Here is a 27,763-nt window from a genome sequence, read left to right as displayed (position 1 = left end):
AACTGCCAGCATTCTAAAAGTGCCATTTTCAGAATTATGACTTTAAATCCAACTTTACCATTGAAGAGGCTTTTAAATTGCAATTGTTTAGAGATTAAACTTGATTTCTATACTTGCTCTCAATTGAAAGTTATCACTTATTAAATGTAATAAGCTAACCCCAATGATATCCCATGGGAGTAGTAGGCCTTCCAGTAGTGAAAAACTAATTGAAGAGTTTTTCACTGCCAAGACATGTAAAAGTTAAAAGTACATACCCAACTGTTTAAATACACAGCACCCTGCTCTAATGGCTGTTTAGGCCCCCCTAGAGATGAATTATTATATATTAAAAAGGAAGGTTTGTTTAGGCCTTGCATTGCCAGATTGTAATGGAAGGGTAAACTGCTTACACAGACTTCATTGGCAGGCAGGAGACCTGTTCAAAGGGCTACTTACATGGGTTTCACAATTAGTGCTGCAGGCCCACTTGTAGAATTCAATTTACATGCCTTGGGTACATGTAGTGCCACTTTATAGGGACTTACAAGTAAATTAAAGGTGCAAATCGGATGAAAGCCAATGTTACCATGTTTTTTTGAGCGAGCACAAGCATTTTAACACTGGTTAGCAGTCGTAAAATGTGCAGAGTTCTAAGGCCAGCAAAACCAAAGTCAGAAAAAAACAGGAGGATTGAAAGCAAAACGTTGGGGAAAACCACCCCAAGGATGTAAGGTCCAAAAGACATCCATCCAGACACCCAGGAAGGCAAAGCCTGCCAAAATGCAATCATTTTAGGTTCATGATCATTCTGTCTGTCTTAAGAGAATGCCATCTCTCAGTAGTGTGAGCTATTTGGACTCATACGTACTGAAGGGAGTTCTACCTCCAAAACCATACAGTAGTAAGTTTCGAGAGACTTGGCATACTTACTGCATGGGTCTCAGTTAGTCAATCTGGAATCATATTGATTTATAGCTGTGCCCCTCGATCCTGATACTGTACAAACATTCTCTACTATCTCCAACAGTTTTTTCTACCAGTTCTGCCAGATTGTGCAGTCATGCAAACATTTCATCAGCATATTGGGATGCAACATGGATTTCATAACAAACCTGATCCTGTTTCATCGATCCCTAAGTAGACCTATTAAGAGTTAAAGTGAATAGCAGCCAAGACAGGAGACAGCCCTGCCTTGTGCCCCATTACAGTGTCCGTCCTCTTGAAATCATGACTTTTATTCTCACACATGTCGTAGTTTAATGTATAATAGTGATACCAAGGCAATGAAGCCAGAGCTAAGTTCATAGACTCCAATACATGTATTGTATTCCTGTGACACAGTAGTAAAGGCTTTTTCTGTATCCACAGTAACAAGTGATATTTTATCTTCCCTGTCCTTCATCTAACCTAAAAGATGTGCCAGTCGTGTATGTTCTGTAATGTCATATGACCCGGGACAAACCTACATTGGTCCTCATGAACCAGATCAGTCAGAACTGTTCCTAGTCTAAGCACCAGGACATATCCAAAAATGTTGGTGTCCATTATCATCATAGACACTGGCCTACATGGCATGTGATATTGGGTACCTTTACATGGTTTTCTCATCATCACAATCAGGGCTCCTCGCATACATGTAGGTAACTCAGCGATCTTCTTAGTTGTGATAATTACTAGTAAAAATGTCATATGTCTATTTCCATAAGCTTTTTATAACACCACTGGGAGGCCCACCTTAGCTCTTTCAGTATTTAGGTCCCAAGTAGCCTGTTGTTGTTTCACATGCTACACTGTGTCTTCGAAGACATCCATATCCTTCTGGTGATTCTAGGAAGAGCAATCTGTTGTAATGCATCTGATATATGCCTTATCAGGTCTTTGAGGTTGGCTACATAATGTTGTTGAAAAAGTCTAGAAGACCTCTTTGATACCAATTTGCCTGTACACTGCTGTACCCAGTGAGTTCCTCAACAAAACTGCAACATAAGTGAGCTCTCCTAGAATATGGTGTTGCTGCTATGCGTGATTCCTGCCTTCACAATTAGCAATTGCTATTTTTGATTGACTGGAAGGGCCATTCCATATGTGATTGTTCTTCAGAACCTGTGTCATCTGTGCAGGTCCAACTTCATTTGAAATGTTATTGTGTTTTTCCAAGCAAACCCAGGGCTTTTGGAAAGAACATGCTGTGGTCTCTCGGGCTCAACATCTCCATACAACTCAAGAGATTTTCTAGACAAGCAGCAGTGGCCCACCAACCAACATTCTCCAATTCTGGGGACTTGTTTGCCAGCATTTGTGTGCTCGCACATACCCAGCATCCTTGGATTTCATTAACTGCAACTGAAGTTGTCCGCCTGCAACTCCTGCCATCCTGGCGCAGCCCTTTATTCCTAATGTACATTCTAGAGCAGATGCCATTATTGCACCACCTCTACTCGGGTTTCTGTCAAAAGGGACATACAGGGACTAGCGACCCTTGGCTAAGAGAGGATGACACTATTACTGATGAGCCATAGACTCATGGCAGAGGTTGGAGGCAGACCATGAGGACATATCACCAATCCATGATGTAGGTTGTACGACACCAGCATTGTTGGTATCCTAGTCCAAGATGGCACTCATATTGAGTGCATCAGCAAGGGAACTTTCATTTCAATGAGTAGGTTCATTTTTGCTGGCAGATTTGTTGCTGGGTTGTCTGTATGTGGCTGCTTCATGGAACTCATTCTTCAGGGTTTTAAATAGTGTCCACTCAGTTTAATGGTCCTACTTGTTTCTCTTTGTTTGGTTTGGAATATAAGCTTCCTTCTTATTTTCTCCAAAGCTATGGTTCAGGCATGGTTATTCACCTGGTTCCTCCGTCGCTTTACCCTTGTACAATGCATTGTTCTCTAATAATTATTGTGACTGAGACCTTTTGCAGGTTTGTGTTCGTAAACTTGCAAAGTGAGTACCTAAAGGAATTATCCATTCTTCCGATTACCAAATAAAGTTATAAAAGACTGACCTTTACACCCAGTCTATGACAGTGTCAGGGGTTTTGGAAAATTGAGTCAAAATTATGCTAGCATTCAAGCCAGTCCGGGCCTGGTTAGAAAATCAAAAGAACTGCCTGCAAACATACATTAAAAAACATTTCCATAGGTTACTACAATTTCAGAAGCAGCTCTAACTGAAATGATTTTTGGGCTCCTCCAGAAACTATCTCTACAAGAAATACTTTGAATCAGGGCAAAATTCTTCTCATAAACAAAATGGAGACCAGGGCAGTGGCCCAAGCATCGTTCTTTCAAGAAAATGTAGTTAAGGTGTTGGCTGTCCAAAATGTAACCATGTGTGTTAGTAAACCTATTCGGTACCCTGCTGAACAACCTATTAAATGTGAGAGTAAAGTATGCCATGAAGGTGAGATGTACACAAAACTGGTAGATTGTTAGGCATAATTTTCCTAAAAACTGGCTAATGAAATTCAGGCAGTTCAGATGTTTTGGATATGCAATTTCATGTGACCTATAATTTTCAACATGTCAAGTCAACTCAAGTCTAGTCAAGCCAAATCATGAGATAATAACCATAGCAGCGTGTGTCCTCTGACACCTAGAACCCAAGCTCAGCGATTAGTTTTCTGAATTCAACATCAACTATGCCTTTCAATATTAAATATATTTTATAAATCTTTGGTAATCAAATAGATACTTTCTGTTTCGAACAAATAAGCTCAATTGCTCGCAAACAAAAATCGTGTCATTTTTGTGAACCAACCAGTTTTTTTTACTATAAAATACCCGCTTTTCATGTTTGGCAAATACAGATTTTGTTGCCAAATATAAGCGCATCATTTTCATCAACTACTCATGTACCACTGTTACATATGGACGGATTATTCCTTTATGCTAATATTTCATTTTCATCATAATAAAATACAAGAAGCATCCAACATATGGAAGGGATTCATGCCACCATCATGTCAACAATGGCCACAGTATATTACGATGAACACCTTTATGCCAAAGCTTCCAGAATGGCAGGGACAGCCAAAATTATGTCCAGAAAGCCAAAGTATATTAAGGATGAGAAACGTTATATAAAGTTTAGAAACGTTATATAAAATTTAGAATCAGGTTTAGAACTGTTTCTAAACATTATACAAAGTTCCCCTGTAAAGTTTCAATGTAAAGAATAAGAGAATAGGCCTCATTATGGCATCGTTATTTACAGGGTCATCATTATGCCACATATACCACAGTTAAGTCAAGAATGCCCACCATATGTCAACAGTTGACACATTTAGGTTCAGATGTCTCAGGTCCCCACAGGTATATCACGGTTGTCCACAATATGATAAGTTTGGGTACAGTAAGGCCAGGGCACTATTAGACGGAGGATAGTCATGATTAGGTCAAGAATCACAGAATATGTCATGGATTGGCATTGTTATTCCAAGGCCACCATTATTCCATGGGTAGCCACAGTCACGCCATGAATGCCCAAAATATGTTGAGGATAGGCACTATTATGCTAGGACCGCCATTATACTAGGGATAGTCACACATATGTAAAGAATATCCACAGTAAGTCACAGATGAGCTGCATTATGTATCCAACGAATCTGCCAGAGATGGCCACAGTTACGTCAAGAATGCCCACAGCATGTCAAGGATGAGCACATGTATATCAGAACCATTATTACAGGTTAAGGTGAGGTGTGTAGCTTATTACAGGGACTCCACTATGATATGGACTCCCTCACAAATATACACAGACAGTCATTCATCCTAACACTGATATGAGTGCATACACTGACCAACATGATGCATAGGCACACACAAACAGATACACAAACAAATGCATGCACATTTCCATACACATAGACTGCTCAACTTCCCTTCGACTTAAGTTCTAAGCCATTTAGCAGTGATGCTGCAAGTAGTCCTTCTGTTCCACTCTTGACTCCTTTTCACAATTAGGCCGTTGAAAGAGTGCTGCTGCAGGAAAAGGCAGATGAAGTCATGATAGTCAGAATCTACTTGTCCCACTTCAATACCTGCCTCAACGTCTTGGGGCTGAGAAAGACACCTAGAAAGTGCTAATAAACACGGTTGAGAAAATAGACAGAGGTATTTGCCTCTAGCGACTACTGGTGTGGACACCACCCTTCAAATAGGCAGAGCTGAGGAATTGTTTTTACATAAGTAATTCACGTGCTGAAAGGGGGAAGGATCATCCACCTTCCAGGTACATGCAGTACACACATTGTAAAGCAATAATTAACTAAGCTAAAGCCTTGGCCTTAGCTAAAGACTTCTTGATTGGCAGCTGTAAAGCAATGAGCTAACCGGGATTGATCTAAAGTTCTCTTCCAGCTGGGCCATTTGCCACAGAAAGCCCCTCCCTTTTTCACGGAGGTAATCTGTGTCACTTTCTTTACTTTCTCACAGTACTGTCAAGAGTTAATTTGACGGTTGTCTGGACTTTTTATGTTGCATGCAAAACACAAGTCTCAACTTGGGAGCTGAATACAGTTCTGTCTAAAAACCTTATTTTTGACCTTTAAAATGGCCTTTAGTATTGCGACTACATCTGTTAGACAAGGCATGGCGTTTTGGGCGCTCTTAGTGAAAGGACCATATGATTGATCTTTCAAGGACAAGGTAGTCTTAAAGACAATTCTCACATTTATACATAAAGTACCATTTGATTCTCACCTGAACCAAATGATAAAGCGGTTCTTATGTTTTTAAAAAAATCTTTCTCCCAGCAGAGAAATCACTGCACACGTTTAATGCAAAGAGGTCTCCATAGCTATTATTTGGAAAAAATCAAGGACATTCAGACAACAGATTAGATGTTTGTCTGCACTGGTCACTTTTTAGAGTAAAGTAATATTAAAAAAGGAAGTGTTAGGTGGTATTTTTATGTATTGCATTTTGTATTGCATTTTGCCACAATAATGTCAACAGGCAGCTAACAAGAAATCCTCCATTACTTGAGAACAATGGTGAGGCTCTAAGCTGGAGTGCCACATGCCTTGACCACACTGCAACACTGTCTGGATATCCTGTCAAGGAGGGGAGTCAGATGCTTGCTTCATTAAGGTGAGACTCACTTCCTCCATCTAAATATTGCTTGTGAATCTAATATAAAACATGCAAATTTATGAAACATTCACTGCTAGAGAAGAAAATGTTACTACACGTAACTGTAGTTCTCCAACTCTGAATTTGTCCCAGATTCACATGCAACCCACCTTCTAACACCATTAAATACTTCACTACCCAGATGCAAAGATTAAAACTGTGATCCTCAAAGTAGAATTTCCAAATATTGAAGTGAATGTCGGTTCTCAGAGGTTAACTGTATAGAGAATAAAGATTTTATTAAAGACAAGGATCGTGGATAGCCGCGTCTGGAGCTCCCGTCATGCTCGCAGCTGACGCCGAAGCGACAGAGGCATCAGCACAGCAACACAGTGTCGTAGGACGCAAAGTTCATGCCGCTCGGAAGCTTTGACTGGGCAGGCAGCAAGCTGTGGTTCTTACAAGGAAAGCAACCAGCCAGGTTGCTAACGTCGCTCAGATGCTCCCTGTGGCTAATATTAAGCCCATAAACCCATTAAGGACCTCCCCACCCCCCTGGAACTCGTGCTGGAGCTGGAACTGAAGTTAATTAGAAATAAAGGGAGAGTGATTTAAGCCATGGAATGCAGGAGCATGAGCAGCATGATCCCGGCCATGGCCACAGAGACCAGGGGTAAGTGAAAGGGGGGAAAAAAATGCTAAAAAACAAAAAAATTAAAAAAGGAGAATAAAATGATTGCTCTTACTTCTCAACTTGGTGGTGTCTGGCTATCAGTGAAATTAGACAAATTAATATAAAAAGGCTTCGTTAGACTGTATCGGATTCATTTTTGACCACCTACTAAATAACTTGACTGATATTATTTGTGAGTGTTCTGTGCTCTCCCAATTGTTCTTCTACATATCCTCAGTGCCTTGGTACTAATACTTCTTTCTATGGAGCACTACCTTCTGTTGGCAGACGGAGATAGAAGAGGGCATTAGGGACTGTATTAGGGAATGCAACTTAAAGGTTTCTAAAAGTAGCGCAGACACGGACATTGACCATTGGTACAGTGCATGAGGACACAGAACAGAAAGTGGTACAAAAGCATGGTAGAGGGGGTCCCGAAGCTTGTCAAAAGGAGAATATATTCTCCCCTCCAAGACAGAGTGACACTAGGCCTTCTTTACAGGGGCGCCACCAGATTGGTGCACTATGGAAACAGCCCACATAGGCGTGGGTGCAGCTTGTGGCAGCCAAGCTGGTGCAGATAAGTAAAAGGGGGGGGAACTGCTATACCTCAAAAGAAACAATTATCTGACATTATGAAAAAGATTACTCAGGATCTACAGTTTAAGGAACACCCATCCGGCAAAAACATGAAGGTGGTGCGAAATCTAAAAACCAAACGTCCCGCTTCATGGGAGAAAACCTCTATCCCAGGCCCAACCTCTACAGTTCTGCAACCCCCCTCTCAAGCGACACTTCTCTCCTTCGATTCCCTGATCATTTCCAAAGCAAAAGGTGCAATTATGGAAGCTGAGGGCAATGACCAGGTAATTAGGACCCTGATAGAGGGTAACCTGCAGAACACCAGGGATATCCAGAATTGCAAGACCTGTACCCCGTAGAAAAAACAGAGCAAGGTCAGACTACCATCCAACAGAATAGCAAGGGGCAACTACAGACGAATCCGCTATTTCCGTGGCTGGACCTAAGGAGCTGAAAGAACTATCTAAACTAGCACTCCCAGCAGAAGAGTTAAAGGAGGGGGGCAGGCCAGACGTAACTCAGTACCTATTCGCCAGTCTCCATCCCCCTATAATGTATTCAATACTCAGCGTCACTAAGATCCCTACATCTCTCCTGGAACAAGAACTTATTTTCTGACGACAGACTCAAGTCAGATGGGGTCATAGCAGGGCACCAGGAAGTTGGCAAAATAGCTGAAAATACTAGCTCTTTGCCTTATCCAGGTTCTGGGCATGCTGGGTGGACCTCTCATAATCAGGCAGAAGGGGAACAAGTGGGTGAAGGCTTTTCAGCTACAGAGTCTATGCTTCTCCAAATCCTTACTGAACTTAAGGCTTTAAAGCTATCACAAGAGGAGTCAAATCGTAAGACTGAAACTCAACTCAGCCTCATAAAAAATAACATACAGCAATTGAGCACTCGTGTTAAAGAAGTCGAACAACGAGTATCAGACCTAGCAGATGGTGGATCACAGATGGAAGCATCAGTTGCCAGATACCAAGTTGAACTAACCAACCTTCAGATCTGAGTCGATGATTCGGAGAATCGCTCTCGCCGCTCTAAATTGAGGTTCACTGGGATACCAGAAGGGAGAGAGTCGGGTCAGACGGTTATTAAATTAGTCACAGATCTGAATAAACAGTATGTTCTAACGGTGCCTGCTGACAGCAAGATGGATCTCACAATTACATGTGCTCATCGAGTCCCAGCAGTGCAGTCCCTAAGTGCAAAACACCCAAGGACGATAGTGGTCAACTTTGGTGACTATCGCATTAAAGAAAAAATGATTTCACTGGCCATCAAAGCAAGGACCTTTGTAACTCCAGGAGATTATTCATTTAAAAGTTTCTCTGACATGTCTGCACTTGCGTCGCGCAGATGCCGAGAACTAAAAGAGCTGATCCCGTTTTTCCAGAAACAGGGTGCGCCAGCTGGCCTGGACCAGCTTTCAAAACTGAAAGTTTTATATAAAGAACGTACTAATATATTTCATATGGTGGAAGTGGCAAAAACCTTTCTGAATTCCATACGGAGTTCAGATGGGAGGGGATTGTAAAAATATTACCTGCTAGTTTGGGACTGTAAGGCTAAGAGAAATCAGTCAAAAAAATGTTTGTAGCTTGCTATGCGTCCGAGAAGGAAAAGACTAAGATGACTCCAGGCTGTTTCGGCATCAACGGTGCTATGTCAAGGCATCATAGTAGGGGTAAAAGGATGGGGAAGTACAACAGACTAGTAGAGTTAAGGCAGGATCACTGGATGGGATCAAGGGAGGGGAGTCCTCTGAGAGTCCTTAGAGTCCCTAGACGGGAGGGACTCAAGCTCAGAGCACCCTGGGAGGGAGGGGTGGGACAGGGTGGGTCCAGGGGTTGAGCGAGGGGGTGCACTTGGGTTGGATTGAAGGGTCAAGAAAATTCAGGTTTCTGAACAAAGTAGCAGACATTAGGTATGGCTGTAAAAAGGCTACTGTTAAATTAATTAAGAGATATGGTCAAATTTAAGATTATTTCCTGCAATGCAAATGGGATTTCAAATAGGCACAAATACAAGGCAATGCTAGAATGGCTGATATCATTTAAACCCGAAGTCATTTATTTTCAAGAAACACATCTAAAAAAGTAATAACTCCAAAGTATACATCCCAAAACAGTACTGAGCAGCTCTATTTGCATTATCTGGGCTGGCAGCAAGAGGGGTGGCAATCTATTTAAGTAGCAGAGTTGATTGGATTATAAAAGAGGTTATTAGAGACCCTATGGGAAGATGGCTTTGGTTAAAGATCATAATATCAGGGATCAAATCAATCTGGTCAATTATTATGAGCCACTCATGATTGAAGTAGCACCATTAATACAGCTCTACAATATAGCAATGAATGCCACAGCCCCCCTTATTATTGGAGGGAATTTTAACTATATTCAAGATATCAGATTAGATACCTGTAATCGGGGGAAAAGACAACTAAAACCCAGAACTAAGAACATTTTGGATACAATAAAAAGCGATTTTCAGATAACCGACCCTTGGCGAGAAGAATACCCAGAAGCTGCTCAATACACTTGTTTTTCACACTGCTATAAAACAGCATCACAGATAGATTTTTTTCTAGTTTCTTATACGCTCAAGGAGGATCACTCGTGCATATGGGAAAACTCTTTCTCTGACCACTCAGCAGTTATGGTGTAAACAGAGTTAGAGGCAGCTAGCAAGGAGAGGCCCAGATGGCAGTTTGATAGATCTTTACTTAGTAATCAAGAGTGGGTCACAGATATGAGAAAATTCATATAGGAATTTTTTCAGCGTAATCAGAACTCCGCCTCCTTGTTCAACATATGGGAGTCATTTAAAGTTACAGTCAGGGGCCAGATTATTTCCTTCACAGCATCACAGACTCGGCAGCGAGAGCCTGAAATTAAAAAACTCCAGACGGATATAGATAAGGCTACAGACGATTATACGAAAGCAGGGGTAAAGGAAGCAGCAAGAGGGAAACTCAAGCAAACAAAAGCAAAGTTAAAAGATTTCTTCACTTTTATGAAGTAGCTAGATCAATGGCCTAACAGCAGCAGGTTTATGAAGAAAGCCAACAAATAGGCAAATATATGGCTTGGATCACCCGTATAAAACATGAAAGGCAGATAATATACCAAGTTCAGGATCCCGAGACAAGTGCAGTCGTTAATCATGAGAAGGATATTGCCCAGGTGTTTATGTTGCATTACTCAAGGATCTAGGAGAACAATTATGCAGTTTCGCATGCACAGATAGATTAGTATTATAAGCCAAAAGTGCCGTTAAAGGTTCGGAACGACATAGCACAGAAGATTACGCCCTCTGAGATTAAGGGAGCTATTCAGGAATTAGTACCATTTCTAACGGAGCTCTAAAATGCAATATTTGAGGGCGTAGAAATACGTTCAACATTCAAAGAATCAATAATAGTCAATTTTTTTTTTAAAAAAGGCAAAAATCTGCTGAAAACAGATACATCGCTCAATCATTCTGCTTAATGCTGACTACAAAATTTTAACAAAGGTATGGGCAACTAGGATCACACTGGTTGCGCAACAATTAATACACAAATACCAACGGTTTTGTAGCTAGCAGACAGATGGCATCTAATACAAATTTTTTAATACAGGCAGTCGAGTATTTCTCGGTTAATGCAATTCCTGCGGTAATGATAATGTCAGACGCAGAGAAAGCCTTTGATCCAGTGAACTGTGAAGCCTTGCTATACAGCCTGACCAAATTCAGCTTTCCCTCTTAATTCAGAAGTCAGAGGCACAATTCAGATTAAAAGAGGCACTAGAGAGGGCTGTCCACCTTTCCCTATTTTGTTTGGCCTTTTTATCAAACCCCTGGCCCACATAATACTCAGCTCGAACGAAATTCTGTCACCAATAGCAGCAAGGCCTAAAATTAAGCTCTTTGCAGACGATATTATTTTATATTTAAAACTAGAGAACAACAACATAGAAAGAGTCCTGGATATAATTAATGAGTTTACCTAAACAGGGGGTTATGAAATTAATGAAAGTAAAACAGAGGTCCTCATATTTAACGCAGAACAGAGAATCTTCCCTTTGGACTGCAACAGCAAGCTAATTCATCTGAACCCATTAGGTATTTAGGAATATATGTCACCAAGAACTATGGGCACTTATTCAACCTAAATTACGCTAGGATGCTTGAAAAAGTATAAGCACTTTTGGACAGATGGATGGTTCTCCCGTTGACTCTGGTAGGGAGAGTCTCTTTAATTAAGATGTCAATTCTTCCGCTTTTTCTTTTTTCTTTTTTTATTCAATAATGTGCCAACAAGAATACATAGCTCCTATTTTCGTGAATTGGATTCTATGATACGAGATTTTATATGGAGAAAAAAAGTCCCAAGGGTGAGGCTCTCAGTAGTGCAGCTCAACACAAGCCAAGGGGGGTTGTCACTTCCTAATTTTCAAGTTTATTATCAGACTGCATTGCAGGACCCATTGGTACAATATTTTGATAGCTGAAAAACCCTGAACACATTCTTGGTCGATAGGACGATTGCAAAATCAGCAATAAGTCTCCCAGCATTCATTAAATCTACCAAACTATAACAAAAAGACACAATACAAGTATATTTGCCATTTTAATAAAAGAACAGAGATTTTAAGTAAAACACATCAAATACCATCAGGTTATACTTATTTGCAACTGCAGGAGTGTAAATACTTTGGCCTGCACCTTTTAGAAATGGCAACAGCTCAATGGCATAGTAAAGGCTTTAAGGAAATGAGGGACTTTTTTCTAAGAGGCAGATACATTACATGGTAGGAGGTCGTAATAAGGCTGGAGAGTATGGCAACTAGACTTTTTTTGAGCTTTTTTTCAGCTATCCCATTTTCTTAGTACTAATATACCCATGGCAAATACCCAAGAGCACCCGATAGGGAGGGCTCTGATTAAGAGTAAAGTAGCTAGGCTAGGAAATTGGTACAGGCTGTTAGTCGATCAATCCACTTCTGAATTAACTACAGAATTCAGGAATACATTTTTTAGAACGAAACAATGTGTAATCTCTAGCGACGATTGGAGAATTATTTCGGAAGTTGGCTACAAATCTTTAAGGGCAGCTAATTATAAAAGAATGTATTTTCTCTCCAGATGAATGGCTTACTACACCCTTGAGACGATACATAAAAATGTTTCTAGCAATTCCTGACCAATGCTTTCGGTGTCATCAGGAGGGGCACAGAAATTGGCTACATATCTTTTAGACTGCCCCAAATTAACTCTCTTTTGGTTGGAGATAAATAAAGTAATACATTTCAGCTCTAACCTAAGGATTGAGCTAGAGCCAAGCTTATTTCTGTTTGGGGTATTTGAGAAAACACGCCAGCTAGCTAAATATCAACAATATTTTATTGGAATTGTTTTTGCAGTAGCTAGATCATTGATACTGCAGTTTTGGCAGACTGAAAATATTTCTACGCTGCAGAGCTGGTGGGATAAGATGAAAAGCTCCAAGAAATATAAGGAAGTGTGCTCAAAACGTGTCAGGAGTTTTAAAAGGTATATAGCTGTATGGCAGAATTTAGTGGAATAACAAGACAAGCAAGGCTACGTAACCATAGTATTAAGCATACTAGATATAAAATGACTGAAACTAGGATATGTTTATATGAAGGGAACTGATCAAAGGGATGTTCAGAGTGTTTTGATTCTACAGCTAAGGTAAAAATAGCAAATATAAATTTTTATGAATACATCTGATCGACCAATATGAAGGAATTAGAGGAGTTTATAGTTATGTCAACAGCCAAAGAAAATGACGTATTATTATTGAATGCTACTTGTGTATAGTTTCTGTTTCATTTTTGTAATATTTACACTTGAAATGAAAATAAAACAGGGAAAAAAATACAATAACTTTTTATTAACGACAAGGACCTAGCATTATGCATAACTTTGTATTTACCACTTCTAATTGTTATGAGGGGGGCAAACTCTTCAGGAGACCCAATTCAGGCCAAAGAATATGTGTGAGATACAGAATACAAGGGTGGTCCTCATCCCCTTCCTCTGGGAGGAGGGGGAGCACCATTTTGCATTACGCCACTATGTACCCTGACAGATGAGCCCCTATAGATACTACCACCAGGAAAGCCACCAAGCACACAACATTAATTTACCCCGGGAGTGGTGTCCGAATTGGTATGGGGAACATTATCAGGAACAGTTTATTGTGGAGCATGATCTTCACTGTCCAACTCCTGTACTAGGCTGTGCTTTGTGTACCTATTTGCCTAACCTTGGACCATATGCACAGAATTTAGGGGTTGTGAGTTCCTAATTGTGATTCTTCGCCAATAGCAATTAGGAAATTGCAATTCTTAATGTTCAAAAATGTACAAGTTAATAAAAGGGATTCCTAACAGGGTCGCAATAGACCTACCTCATATATGTTAATGAGATCGGTTGCAATTTGCAAGCCATTAGGAATTGCTGCCATCATAGCGAAGGTGGCCTGCTGGGGTCAGCGGACCACCATGTCTGTGATTATTTTTTAACAAAGCAATCTTCTGCGCTCGTCTGTACCTGACCGTCGCAGGGTGCCAGGACCTCTACTCTTTTTTCACTAGAGGCCAGGTACCCCACTAGAAATATCTAATCTCGGAAGCCTTACATAAAATTAATAACTTTTACAGAGCCTCTATCCCTTTAGGTACACCATGTGGTAGTTATTTTCCATCCCACCTAGAAGGCCCGGTAGCCGGTTTCAGTTTTAAATTTCACTGCCTCCATGATGCACCTAAGATGCATGTGCAGTAACATTGTCGGCCAACGATTATTAACATATATCCGCTAGTACTTCTACAGATTCATTAGGAACTATTTTTCTTCCTCCACACTCCTATGCTCCTAAACAACTTAACAGCCTTCTCTGTAGGGTTAGGTCCATTCCAAATTATGAGATTGAACTCTGGGACTTGTTTTCCTCACTATCACCAGAGGCTGGTTTCCTTACCAAAACTTGGTTGAGCCCCACCACGCTACTGGCTATTACACTGGCTTTCCCGGAAAGATACTGCATGCTTTGACAGGACAGAGAAGGCAGGACAGGGGACGGCACTGCCAGTGTTTTTAAAGATTGAGTCAAAGTTTCGCTCATAGACATTCTGCATGATGATTTGGCTGATTTGCGCAGTTATTACTTGAACTCCCCCCGAATGACTGCTGGAAAGGCACTTCAGTGTATCGCCCACCAGGGCCTAGGAAAGAGTTTAGTCAGCACCTAAGGGAACATAAGGCAACACATGTCCTGGCATTTCAACAGTTTCTTCTGTTGGGACATTTTAACTATCATGGTGAAGATTCTTTAAGTGATGATGTAGCACAGCTTATTTCAGATTTAGCAACGCTCAGCTTGCACCAGAAAGTTATCGGTCCAACTCATGTAGAAGGACACACGCTGGATTGAATTTTTACGAACTCCTTATCTTTGACCTGGGAGCCCTCCAACCTCTACACTGGATGGATCACTTTTTGATCTGTTTCCAGATTCCCAAAGTAAATGACATTGAAAAGACGACAGCAGCTAATAAAAGCATGTCAAGACACTGGCAGAAAGTTACTCCTGACTAATTTCCTAGCAGTTCCATTTTACTTTTACCTCGAAAGAGATCAAGCGTTATCAGATTATCAAAGTGCTCTAAACTCGGCATTTGAAAAAGTAGCCCTTCTAAAATCTTGTGAAAAATATGAACATAGATCCTATGCGCCCTAGTGTACAACAGAACTGTGCACTGAGAAAGCCTCTTGAAAACAATTGGAGACAGTTTGGTGTCTGACCAATACCTTGCATGACAAGGAGGCCTATAGAGCATCCCTTACGATTTACCACTGCAACATCAAAAAAGCCCGGAAGATTCATATTACCAACCAAATTGGGCAGGCAGGTAACTTGTCTAAAGAGCTATTCAAAGTGCTCAACGCTTTTATAAATCCTCATGCTTGCTCCCAAGAAGCACATGCGTCACAAGCACTAGGCAATTTTTTTTTTTGAGGACAAAATTAAAGCGATCTATCAGAGCTTCCCTATCCCACTTAAGCAGGAACAGGAGGAGCTAAACTCCAGTTCTCCCCCCACCAACTGTGCCACCAGCCTAGGTAAGTTTAATGCTCTCTTGCCTGAGCTAATTCAGAGAACACTTGCAACTGCCAAATGGGGCTCTCTGTTGGACATATGCCCTTCTTGGATTTCAGCTGTCCTTTCTAAACAGCTTGCACTTGTATATTTTCCCTAGTCACCTTATCAATCAACTCTAGGAAAATGCCCTTAGTCTGGAAAGCGGCTCAGGTCATGCCGATACAAATGGCCAAAATGGCACCTACCAATCTCACTAATTATCGACCCATTTCGCTGCTTCCTCTTTTAGTCAAGTTGCTAGAAGGCCAAATAAATAAACAACTCACAGAGTTCTTAGAGTTGAATAAAAACATGGACCTCCCACAATCTGGGTTCAGATCCTCACATAGCACAGAGACTGCCTTGGTAGTTGTCACAAACCATATGAAACATGCTTGTGATGCTAATATACCATCCATGCTTGTGCTGTTCAACGTGTCTGTGGCGCTTGATACTGTGTCTCATCCCAGGCCGCTTCAAAGGATGTATGAAATTGGTATCCATGGAACACTCTGCAGTGGTTTGGTGATTTTTAACAACCAGCTCAAACCATCTCCCTGGGCTCTTATAAATCGCGTACCATGATCTTAGACAAAGGGGTGCCCCAGGTTTCATGCCTCAGCCATACATGTTTTGATATATACATTACCCCCTTGCCAAGACTGACCAATCCTTTGGATTCGAAGTACTAACCTATGCTGACAACACGCAGTTGGTCATCTCCTTTGACAAAGACCTTGTCAAAGCAAAGGAATGCTCCTCAACAGGGATGAAATGAATTGCTGCCAGGATGATGGAGAATTGCCTCCAGCTGAATATAGGAAAAACAGAGATTATGCTATTCAGTAAGGCCCAACAGCTCTAGGCCTCTGACTGGTGGCCTTAAGAGCAAGGAGTGGCTCCGACACCCAAAGAGGTAGTCAAGTACTTGGGTGTCCGACTGAACCAATCGATCACCTTGAAAGAGCAGGTTCTGCTCACCATTGGCACCTGCTTACCTGCTTCCACATGATGCGCTTGTTGAAGAAAGTCTTTCCTCACTCCTTCAGAGAGGAAAACTCTGGTTCAGGCACTTATTATAAGCAGATTGGACTACAGCAATGCCCTCCTAGCCTCTGCAAATGAGACATTAATATTAAAACTACAGGTTATTCAAAATACGGCGGCCCTTCTCATTTTCAATCTTTCCTCTGTATCTGCCTCCTCTCTTCTTTTGCATTGTTTACATTGGCTGCCTGTCCAGAAAGGAATTAGTCCAGTTAGACTTCTAAGATCCAGGGATAAAGCTCTCCTCACTGTCCCATGTGTCAGAAGGTTCCGAGCTAGTGGAAGGTCTTTTTCATACTTGGCGCCCCATCTATTTGGAATGAACTGCCTCTTCACATTTCAATGTGCACTGATCATTTTAAATTTAGAAAGTTGCTTAAGACAGTACTATTTTAATTCAGTAGTTTCCCCTTTCCCTGCAACCTGCCCTGCTCACAGATTCCCCTCCCAGGATTATTTGAGCACGAAATCAAATTAAAGTAACATAACATAACATAATTTTTTTGTAATGCAGCCCGTTTTCCCTAAAGGAAAACAGGATGTGTTTAAAAAAATCAAATGAAACGTTTCAGTTTCATTTTTTGAAAGTGATCCTTAAAAAATATGTATTTCAACATTCACAAAGGGGAACGGGTCCCGTGGGGACCTCTTCCCATTTCCAAATGTTTATCACCTCTCTTGAGGTGTTGGTAAAAAAGTGAATGTTTTGTGACTGTAATTTGGTCACAAAACATTCCTACATACCACCTCAAATCCGTATTAGGAAGGGATGCCCTAAACACTTCCCTTCCAAATACCAATTATCAAACTCAAATTGTGATTCAGTAACACGTTATTGAATCGCAATTCAGCTTTAGTACATTTTAAAAACCTCTTTTTCAGTCTCAGACGGCCCGTTTCTGCAAATCAGGGTGTTTGCAACCTCGAAAAAGGTTTTTGTACATATGGCCTCTTGTTTCTTTTTTACCGTAGTTTTGAAATAAGTGATCAGAGTTTGTCTGTGAAAAAACTAGGGCCCTGAAAGGGACAATCTTTAACCCTAGTAGACGTGTCCGCAGAGCGGGGAGGCAGGGATGGGTGTAGAGAATCTGCAGCTAGAGTCTCTACCAGATAATGCATTACCGAAGGTAAGTAACATGTTCATCTGATAGAGATTTCTAGCTGCAGATTCCTTACTGTTAGAACAGATACCCAAGCCATAACCTCTTGGTGGTTGCTGCAGACAGATCTCCTTACACTAGGAAGTCCTGTAGGACTGAGCAGGCAAAGAGCCCATCTCTGCGGACCTGATTGTCCAGGCAGTAATGTCTTGCGAATGTTTGCAAGGTTGCCCACACATTGCTTCCTAATAGATATCCAGGACTGGAACACCTTGTGCTAGCGCAGTGGAGCAGCCTTGCCCCTGGTGAAATGAGCTCTCAAGCCCTCAGGAGGCTGCTTCTTGACCACTGCCTAGCAGTTCTTAATACAGAACATGACCCAGAACGAAATGGTTTGTTTCTGCACTGCCTGACCTTTCTTTGCTCCCACCTATCACACAAAGAGTTGGTAATCGACCAGAACTCTTTTGTGCAGTCAAGGTAAAACGAGAACACTCTTTTTGGGTCCAGCCGGTGGAGTCACTCTTCTTCTTTTAAACGAAGTGGTGGAGCAAAGAAAGTGAGCAGGGTGATGTTCTGACCCAGGTGAAATGTGGTCACCACCTTTGGGAGGAAAGAGGCATGAGTTCTAAGTACCACCTTGTCTGTGAACATGGTGGGATATGGCGGCTTAGATGAAAGAGCCTGCATCTCACTCACTCTCCTGGAAGATGTTATCGCCACTAAGAAGGCTGTTTTGATGGTGAGCAGCCGAAGGGGACAGTTGTGCAGTGGCTCAAAGGGAGCATACATAAGAAATGTGAGGACCATTTTCAAGTTCCACTGAGGCATAACAAAGGGTGCAGGGGGAAACATATGTACAACCTCTTTGAGAAAACTATGTACAATAGATGATTTGAATAATGAAGGCTGATCAGGCAGCCGAAGGAATGCCTATTATGCGGAAAGATAGCCTTTGAGAGTGCCAGGCAAGGGAGAAGAGAAGACTCTCAGAGAGTGAAGCAGTAAGATAATCAATAGATCTTTCTGTACAATTGTTAGATCTGGCAGCCTTAGAGTGGTCACCCCTAACTTTTTGCCTGTCTCCCTCCACTTTTGAGATACTGTTTTTGCTGGATTTTAGACTCTGCACACTTTACCACTGCTAACCAGTGCTAAAGTGCATATGCTCTCTCTCTTTAAACATGGTAACATTGGATCACACCCAATTGGGTGATTTAGTTTACTTATATGTCCCTAGTAGAGTGCACTATATGTGTCCAGGGCCTGTAGATTAAAAGCTACTAGTGGGCCTGCAGCACTGATTGTGACACCCACTTAAGTAGCCCCTTAACCTTGCCTGACTTGGCATTTAAAAGTACTTAAGGCACAAAACAAAAAGAAGAGGGACCGGGAGTATTCAGGTCCAGTGTACAACCTCCCGACAGTAGTAATAAAAATATAAGTACACTGTTCCGAGCAAAGCAATAACACCAGGAAACCTGTGATCTCAGGAGCTAGAACCCTCAAGCATCGCATTGGATGGCTAGCATCATCATTGGGAATTGCTCCTCACCAGGCTGGCACTGCAATGCCTAGTGGGCACCCCAGTGAGGGGGGGCTCTCAGCCAAAATAACGTGATGCTCAAAGTCACCATCAACAAAGTGCTAAAAAAAGATTAAAATTGGTTATTCATCCATTCAACACCATCATTTAATCAGACTAAGATAACATGGATGAAGACCAAGATTAAAAATAAAAATTGAAAGAAAAATGAGGATAATGCTCAAAGTCTTTCTAGAGTGAATAATCTAATCGAGGATCCTTGAAACTAAAAGGACCTCAATTTCACTGGTCGACATGTTTCGCGTCTATTGGTCCAGCCGGATCCATTGACGCATCATCAGGACCTATACAATTCATTAGTGGAAGTGAGTATCACAGACATGGATACAATAATATATCCGTTAACTTCGATTAAAGTTAACTGGTTAACACAGGTAACCGATCCCTAGTCGAGATCAGGCTCCAATGGGTGGTGCATTTCAGAGACTCAAGGGGACGAAAATCGTCCCTGGTTCAGCTTGTTGAACCTAGCTTCAAAAGCGCGCGACCCGGAAAACCTTTTAGTTTCAAGGATCCTCGATTAGATTATTCACCCTAGAAAGACTTTGAGCATTATCCTCATTTTTCTTTCAATTTTTATTTTTAATCTTGGTCTTCATCCATGTTATCTTAGTCTGATTAAATGATGGTGTTGAATGGATGAATAACCAATTTTAATCTTTTTTAGCACTTTGTTGATGGTGACTTTGAGCATCACGTTATTTTGGCTGAGAGCCCCCCCCCCTCACTGGGGTGCCCACTAGGCATTGCAGTGCCAGCCTGGTGAGGAGCAATTCCCAATGATGATGCTAGCCATCCAATGCGATGCTTGAAGGTTCTAGCTCCTGAGATCACAGGTCTCCTGGTGTTATTGCTTTGCTCGGAACAGTGTACTTATATTTTTATTTAAAAGTACTTGCCAAGCCTAAAACTCCCCTTTTTCTACACATAAGTCACCCCTAAGGTGTGCCCTAGGAAAGCCCTAGGTCAGGGTGCTGTGTAGGTAAAAGGCAGGACATGTACCTGTGTAGTTTACATGTCCTGGTAGTGTAAAACTCTTAAATTCTGAGGCCTGCTCCCTTCATAGGGCTGCCCTCATCCATTGTTTCAGTGGTAGCTGCTGATCTGAAAGGAGTAGGAAGGTCATATTTAATATGGCGAGAATGGTAATACAAACTCCTGCTGACTGGTGAAGTTGGATTTAATATTGCTATTTTAGAAATGCAACTTTTGGAAAGTGAGCCTTTCTTTGCACTTAAATCTTTCTGTGCCTTACAATCCACGTCTGGCTGGGTTTAGTTGACAGCTCCTTGTGCATTCACTCAGACACACCCCAAACACAGGATACTCAGCCTCACTTGCATACATCTGCATTTTGAATGGGTCTTCCTGGGTTGGGAGGGTGGAGGGCCTGCTCTCACACAAAGGACTGCCACACCCCCTACTGGGACCCTGGCAGACAGGATTGAAATGAAAGAGGACATGATGCACTTCTAAGGCACTCTTTGAAGTCTCCCCCACTTCAAAGGCACATTTGGGTATAAAAACAGGGCCTCTGCCCTACCACCTCAGACACTTCCTGGAGAAGAAACCTGAACCAGAACCTGTACCCTGACAAGAAGAACTGCTTGGGTGCCTAAAGGACTCACCTGACTGCTTTCTGAAGAGGACTGCTGCCTTGCTGTTGCCCTGCTGTCTTGCTGCTCTCTGGCTTTCCTGCAGAAGTGCTCTCCAAGGGCTTGCATAGAGCTTGCCTCCTCTTCCCTGAAGTTTCAGGACCAAAAAGACTTCTCCCCTGCAGCTGGAATACCCGTGCTGTGAAAATTCGACGCACCCCCTGCCAAGAACAACACATAGCCTGCTCGCGGTGAAAAATTCACCGTACGCTGAGTCCGGAACAACGCAGCCTGACTTTGTGACAGAAGATCGACGCAGCGCCAGCGACATGAGCGACATGACCGGAACTTCAACGCACAGCCCTACTGAATCGACACAAGCCGACTCAGAATGACACCGCCTGACTTCCTGAGAGGAATCGACGCTGCGCCTGCCGTGTGGAAGAAAATTCCACGCATCGCTGACCGGAATCAATGCAGCCCCTGTGACTTCGCTCCGCAAGCCCAGGATCCCACGCATCGTCCCCAGGGCATCTGAAAACCCCGCAACCCGAAGAGGATCCAAGTCCGCGTGCCAGAAATCGACGCAACGCCTTCCCCGCATGGAAAATAACAACGCAAGTCTGTGTGCAAAGGGGCGAAACCGGCGCATACTCACCGTTTTCCACGCATCTCCTCCTCTGCAGTCCCTTGCGAGGATTTTTCAACGCAAACCAGGTACTTTGCCCTGCAAGAGACACTTGTTGTTTCTAGGAGAACTTAAGACACTTTTTATTGCTTTTACAGTAATACTTGATATCACTTTTAATTGTTATCCCTACATTTGCTTATTTAATCTTTAATCGTTTTGACCTGCATTTATCCAGATAAATATTATATATTTTTCTAAACACTGTGTGGTATATTTTTGTAGTGTTATACTGTGGTATTGTATGGTTTATTGCACAAACACTTTACACATTGCCTTCTAAGTTAAGCCTTACTGCTCAGTGCCAAGCTACCAGAGGGTGGGCACAGGATAATTTGGATTGTGAGGGGGTGACCTGACTGCCAACCAAAGACCCCATTTCTAACAACAATAATATACTAAACATTTCCAACGGCAGGCGTATACTGTCTTAGTGGAGGGGCGCTTGGCTGCCAAAAAACCTTAACAGACTTTGAGAGCAAGGTTGGAGGCTATCAACTGCTGCCGCTCGATCTCCACCCATGAAGGAGCAGAGTTGACAGGTTCGGGTGGAGAACCTTCCCCTGCTGCTGCTTCAGAAAATCCTGATCTGAGGATTGATAGTCATTTTCAGAAGCTCGGGATACCAGACTCTCCGTGCCCAGTCCGGAGCCACGAGGATTACTTGGGCCCGGTCGTTCTTGATCTTCTTGAGAACTCTGGGCAGATGTGGTATGGGTGGAAAGGCTTACAAGAGGTCTGCTGACGTTGCACATCCTCTGCGGAGGCAAACAGATCTAACCAAGACTCTCCCCACTGCTGAAAGTGTCCTTGTGCCACCTTCGGATGGAGACACCACTTGTGATCCGCTAGGCATCGATGGCTGAGTTCATCTACCCCGTCGTTTAGAGAACCTGCCAGGTGTTGAACAGCCATGTCCAGAGACGCTAGGCGTCTTGACAAAGGGTCCACGACCCCACACAGCCGTGCTTGTTGCAGTACCACATTGCAGCGGTGTTGTCCATGAACACCTGCACTGTCTTCCCTTTGACAACAGGAAGAAATGCCTTCAATGCTAGTAGGAATACCTGGAGCTCCAATAAGCTGATATGGATGCCGGACTCTGCCGGAGACCAGAGGCCTATGATCTCCACCTCTCCCAGATGGCCGCCCCATCCCAGAAGTGACACATCTGTCACTACTATAAACTCTGGTTGGGGAAGGGAGAGGAGTCTGCCTCTGAGCCAGTTGCGGTTCACTAACCACCACTGCAGCCTCTTCTGTAGTTCCCTCAGAGATCTGAACCATGTCGGTGAGATTCCTCTGATGCTGTGCCCACTGGAACTTCTGGTCCCATTGCAGGGCCCTCATATGCCATCTGACATGTTTTACTAACAGGATGCAGGAGGCCATGAGGCCCAGCAGCCTCAGAGCCTGTCTCATCGAAACCCAGGAGAGTGGTCAAAATGTTGTAATCATAACCTGAATATCCTGGACTCACTGGCTAAGGAGGCTAGGTCCAAAACTACACTGTGTCCAGAACAGCTCCAATGAAAGGGAGCATCCAAAAGGGATTCTGGTTTGATTTTGACATGTTTATATTGAACCCCAACGAATACAGGAGGTTCGCCATAGTCTTAAGGTGGGTGACGACACTCTGGGGCAAAGAAGCCTTCATCAGCCAGTGGTTGAGGTAGGGGAAGACTGAAACCCCTAACCTGCGCAGATGAGCTGCAACCAACGCCATCACTTTGGTGAACACCTGAGGGGTGCCTGTAAGGCCGAAGAGGAGCACGGTCAACTGAAAGTGCTTGTGGCCCACCTTGAACTGCAAGTAACACCTGTGGGCAGGCAGGATGAAGATATGGGAATATGCATCCTGCAAGTCCAATGCTACCATCCAGTCTCCTTGGTCTAGAACAAACGAGACCTGAGGCAGACTGAGCATTTTGAATTTCTCCTTTTTGAGGAAGAGGTTGACCTCCTGCAAACCCAGAATAGGGCGAAGGCCTTTGTTCTTTTTGGGTATTAGAAAGTAGCGGAAATAACAACCACTGCCTACTTCTGATATCAGACCCTTTCTATGGCTCGTTTGCCAAGATAGCCGTAACTTCCTCGCAAAGCAAACTAAGTGATCTTCCATCAGCCGTTCTTTTGATGCAGGCATTGGGGGAAGAAAAGACTGAAAGGGGAGGGAATAGCCCTTCTGTACGATCTGCAAGACCCATTGCAACTGGACGCATATGGTCTTGCAGAATCTCAGTAGGAGGGCTTGAATGCAATGGAGATGGGGGGGGGCTGGGTGGTGGATGACTTCTGACCCAACCCTCTGGGTGTGAAGGTACCACGTCTGAGTCCCTGCACATGATGTTGGTCTCGCGGGGGACGGTGGCTGGTCTATGGGTGGCGTAGTACCCCACCCCTTATGAAGCCTCAAAAGAGGTGATAGAACAGACTGTTAGCCAGGGGTCGCCGAAAGGCTCAAGGACTTAACCGTTGCCTGGGAGTTCTTGAAGCTCTCCAGCACAGAGTCTGCCTTTTTGCCAAATAGGTGGGACCCATCGAAGGACATGTCCGCGAGGTTTGCCTGGACATCCCCTGAAAAGCCAGATGTACAAAGCCAGGCATGGCGTTGTAGGGCCACCGTCAACGAAATCACTCTACCAGCGAGTCAGTCATGTCCAAACCACACCTAATGGTATACTTGGCAGCATCTCTCTCATCTCTAACTGCTTGTGAGACAGTGGCCTGCATGTCTATTGGGACATGAGGCAGCACCTGCACCACTGTATCCCATAAAGTATGGGAAAAATGGCCCAATAGGCATGAGGTGTTTACCGACCCCAATGCCAGCATGGAGGAAGAGAACATCTTCTTTCCTAACTGGTCCAGCCTCTTGTATTCCCTTTCCAGGAGAGCAGAAGGGAATGCATCATGGGAGGTGGAGGCTTGGTCCACCAAACTCTCAGGGTTGGGGTGTAGTGTGAGGAAACTATGATCATCCAGAGCTGTGCGATGGCGGCAGCCAATTGTCCTATTTACACGAGCCCCTGTGCTGGGTTTGGACCACGTCCCCAGCAGGACATCTGTAAGGCCTTCATTAAAGGGTAACATCAGTTCTGATGTGGAAACCCCTGGCAGAAGCACCTCCGTCGGGGGTTTTGTCCTGACTGGCATCATAGGCAGATCTAGGTCCAAGACCTCAGCTGCCCTACGCACCACAATTCGCACCACAATTGCATACGATGCTCCCTCCTCTGTAACCACCATAGAAGGTGAGAGCATGCAAGTATCTGGAGAGGTGTCCAGTCCACTGGCCTCTCCTAACTCCTCATACCAGCCCATTGGCTCCAACTGGGATACCAGGGGGTCCTGAGACCCCTCACCAGTGCTTGGCTGATGGTAGAAATGGCAAGGCAATGATCTAGCACCTGTTAGCGGAATCATCACTGGAATCAGCGTTGTGCGGCATCGATCCAGCATTGGTTATTAGTCTGGGCCTCATGCCAGCGGTGGGCGCTGGTGGTGCCAGGAGCGTCGAAGTCGGAAGCAAAGCCAGAGGAGGCCAACTGTGTGGACTTGGTGTTGTTCCAGATCTGATATCGGATCCAAGAGACCCCATTGGTGCCATTTCCAAAGCTGCCTTCGTGGAACTAGATGGAGGCTCTGTCGACCACACGGGACCCGAAGGCACACAGGTGGAGCCAGCTGGCACAAATTTGAGACGCATGGCCTCGTAAAACTCTTTAAGCTGAGCGGGGGTCACTCGGGCTCCCAGAAAGAGGGGTAGGCTTGAAGTCAGCTCTGGCAACAATTCAGCAGAACCATGCCTGCAACGCTGACGTTCCCGACTCGACTCCTCAACCAACAGACGGGGTGAAGTTGAAGTCCGCTTGGACTTTTTGCTCTTCTTGTGCCTCTTCCCCGAGTGCCCGGAGGACCTCCAGTGGGATGAAGAGGACTTGGGGCTCCTGGAGCAGTCCCTTGGACCTCTTCCTTGACCAGGACCATGACCTCCTAGGAGTCGCGCCCGCCGACGTCAACTGCCGGGCTGCCATTAGCTTCAGAGACCACACCCTCAAAGGTTTCAGAGCCATGGTCTGGCATGCGGATCACGATTTCGAGTCGAGGTCTCGGTCTAAACACTAGAGACATAGCTGGTTGGGGTCCGTCCCCAACATGGCGCGGTGGCAGGTGCCGCACGGCTCGAACTAAGTCTTCCTTGTTGTAATCTTGCACAGATGAAAAAGTCTCAACAAAAGGCCTGTCAAAAAAGACAGAGGGTAGCTCAATTCTGGATCTGCGCTTTAACCGGCACAGAAGGAAAAGAACTGACGTACAAGCACCTGGGTGGTGCCTTTATATTCGACCGTGACACCACAGGCAGCTCCAACGATGCCACGCAGATCCGAACAACACCACCCAATGGCCTATGCAAGGTTATTGCTCTGCAAAAGTTCTGGATTCCAAGCTGATGGCAGGGAATTCTAAAGGTAAGGAATCTGCAGTTAGAAGTATCTATCAGATTGTTGGGTTACTGAGCTATAGAGCTCTAAAGGGGTGGGCTTATGTTTCATTTAGCATATTCATTTTTTATAGTTTCCCCTGTGTGTCTCTCTTTATCCCTGCCCCTATCATTTGCTGTCAGGTTAAGATTACCACATGTTTATGGACTTCTGATATGTTTATATGTCATAATTGGCTTACATACCAATCCATATCATTCTGTTGGTGCCATCTACTCACAATCTTAGTCCATTTCATGGCCATGTTTTTCATTCTCAGGGGGCACTTTAGACAGCGTAGCATACTAGCCTTTCACTATTGGAGGCATGTGTGCTAGTGTTTTACAACTTTTAAAAATACTTTCCCCCACCAATAAGGCTCTTAACCATCCTGCCAAAAAGGAAAAATATAGCTGATTACTGTCCTAAAGGAAAATGGTGACATCATATTATTATGAAGAGATTAAACTGAATTTTGCTGCTATCTTAAAACTTAGATATCAGTGGGTGAGTGACTGTTTTCGCTCACCTGCACATCACAAGAATAATATAGTAATAACATTGATTTAAACAAATTTACCATTTCAGTTACTTCACACTAACATTAAAAAACAGGCAGATAGATTCTTATTCTATCTAAAAAAGGAGAAATAGATTTTTAATGTTATGAATATATATGCTCCAAATAACAAAAACCCTCATTTGTAGTCTTCTCTCAATAAAGCCATCACAATATCCCACAAAATCACAGCATAATATTGGTGGTGTTTTTAATCACCCAATAGAAGGCATTCATGACTGCCTATCACAGGTAAAATTCAGCCCCAGTAGATCACATGCTCATCTTCTGAACCTATGTAAAACACTGAATTATTGGCCATAAGGGGGGTGCATGACCTTATGGGTAGTGAATATACATTTTACTCACACCAAAATAATTCCTTCTCTGGGATTGATAATCTTTTAGTAAAGGACCATGTTCTCTGACAAGCAGCTTCCTCATTTATAGAACGGATTATGATCTCTAACCATGCATGCATCTGATTGGACTTTCACATCTACTCCATCATTGAAACAATCAAGAACCGCTGCCCGCCAAGTTGTAACCGCCGTGCGGCCGCCAATGCGGTCACACTCCCGCGGTGCCCATTATGACATCCCCGCTGGGCCGCAACATGGGAGGCGGCTCCAAATGGAGACAGAGCAGACAGTGAAAAGCCGCATTGGGCCCCGTCAGGGGGTCCCTGCACTGCCCATGCCAGTGGCATGGGCAGTGCAGGGGACCCCAGGGGCCCGCGACTCCCCGTACCGCCAGCCTTTTCCTGGCGGTTCAAACTGCCTGGAAAAGGCTGGCGGTTCAAACTGCCAGGAAATGGATTACTACCTCCGGGGCCATTGTGGGGGGAACCGCCGGCCCCGGCGGTGCGACTGCGGCGCTTCCGCCGAGGTCGTAATGACCAGGGGAGCACCGCCAGCCTGTAGGCGGTGCTTCTGTCATTTCAGCCCTGGCGGTCCTGTACCGCCAGGGTTATAATGACCTCCTTAGTCTACTGACTCCAATCCCCATCCACCGTCCTCCCATTGACCAGACCTGCCCCTCACTGCACCTACTGGCTGAGCCAGCAGCCGAAAAAGAAAACTATCACAAAACATTGTTTTATTTTTCAGCTGCTGGCTCTTAGCTTGGGGGGGGGGGGCATGCTCCTTCGCCATTGAGAAGGAGCCAACCCTGATTGATACTTGGACACACTAAGAAATACCTGTCCAGATG

General features: G+C 43.7%; 1 protein-coding gene across 2 annotated transcripts in view; it reads left to right on the top strand.

Moving 5' to 3' along the window:
- LOC138267955 (uncharacterized) overlaps positions 1-27,763 on the top strand; it is a 1,270,490-nt gene that overhangs the window by 1,148,446 nt on the left and 94,281 nt on the right. The window lies entirely within an intron of this gene.

The sequence above is a fragment of the Pleurodeles waltl genome, chromosome 12 (genome assembly GCF_031143425.1).
Source record: "Pleurodeles waltl isolate 20211129_DDA chromosome 12, aPleWal1.hap1.20221129, whole genome shotgun sequence".
Taxonomy (NCBI): Eukaryota; Metazoa; Chordata; class Amphibia; order Caudata; family Salamandridae; genus Pleurodeles; species Pleurodeles waltl.
This window is presented reverse-complemented; position numbering and strand designations above follow the sequence as displayed.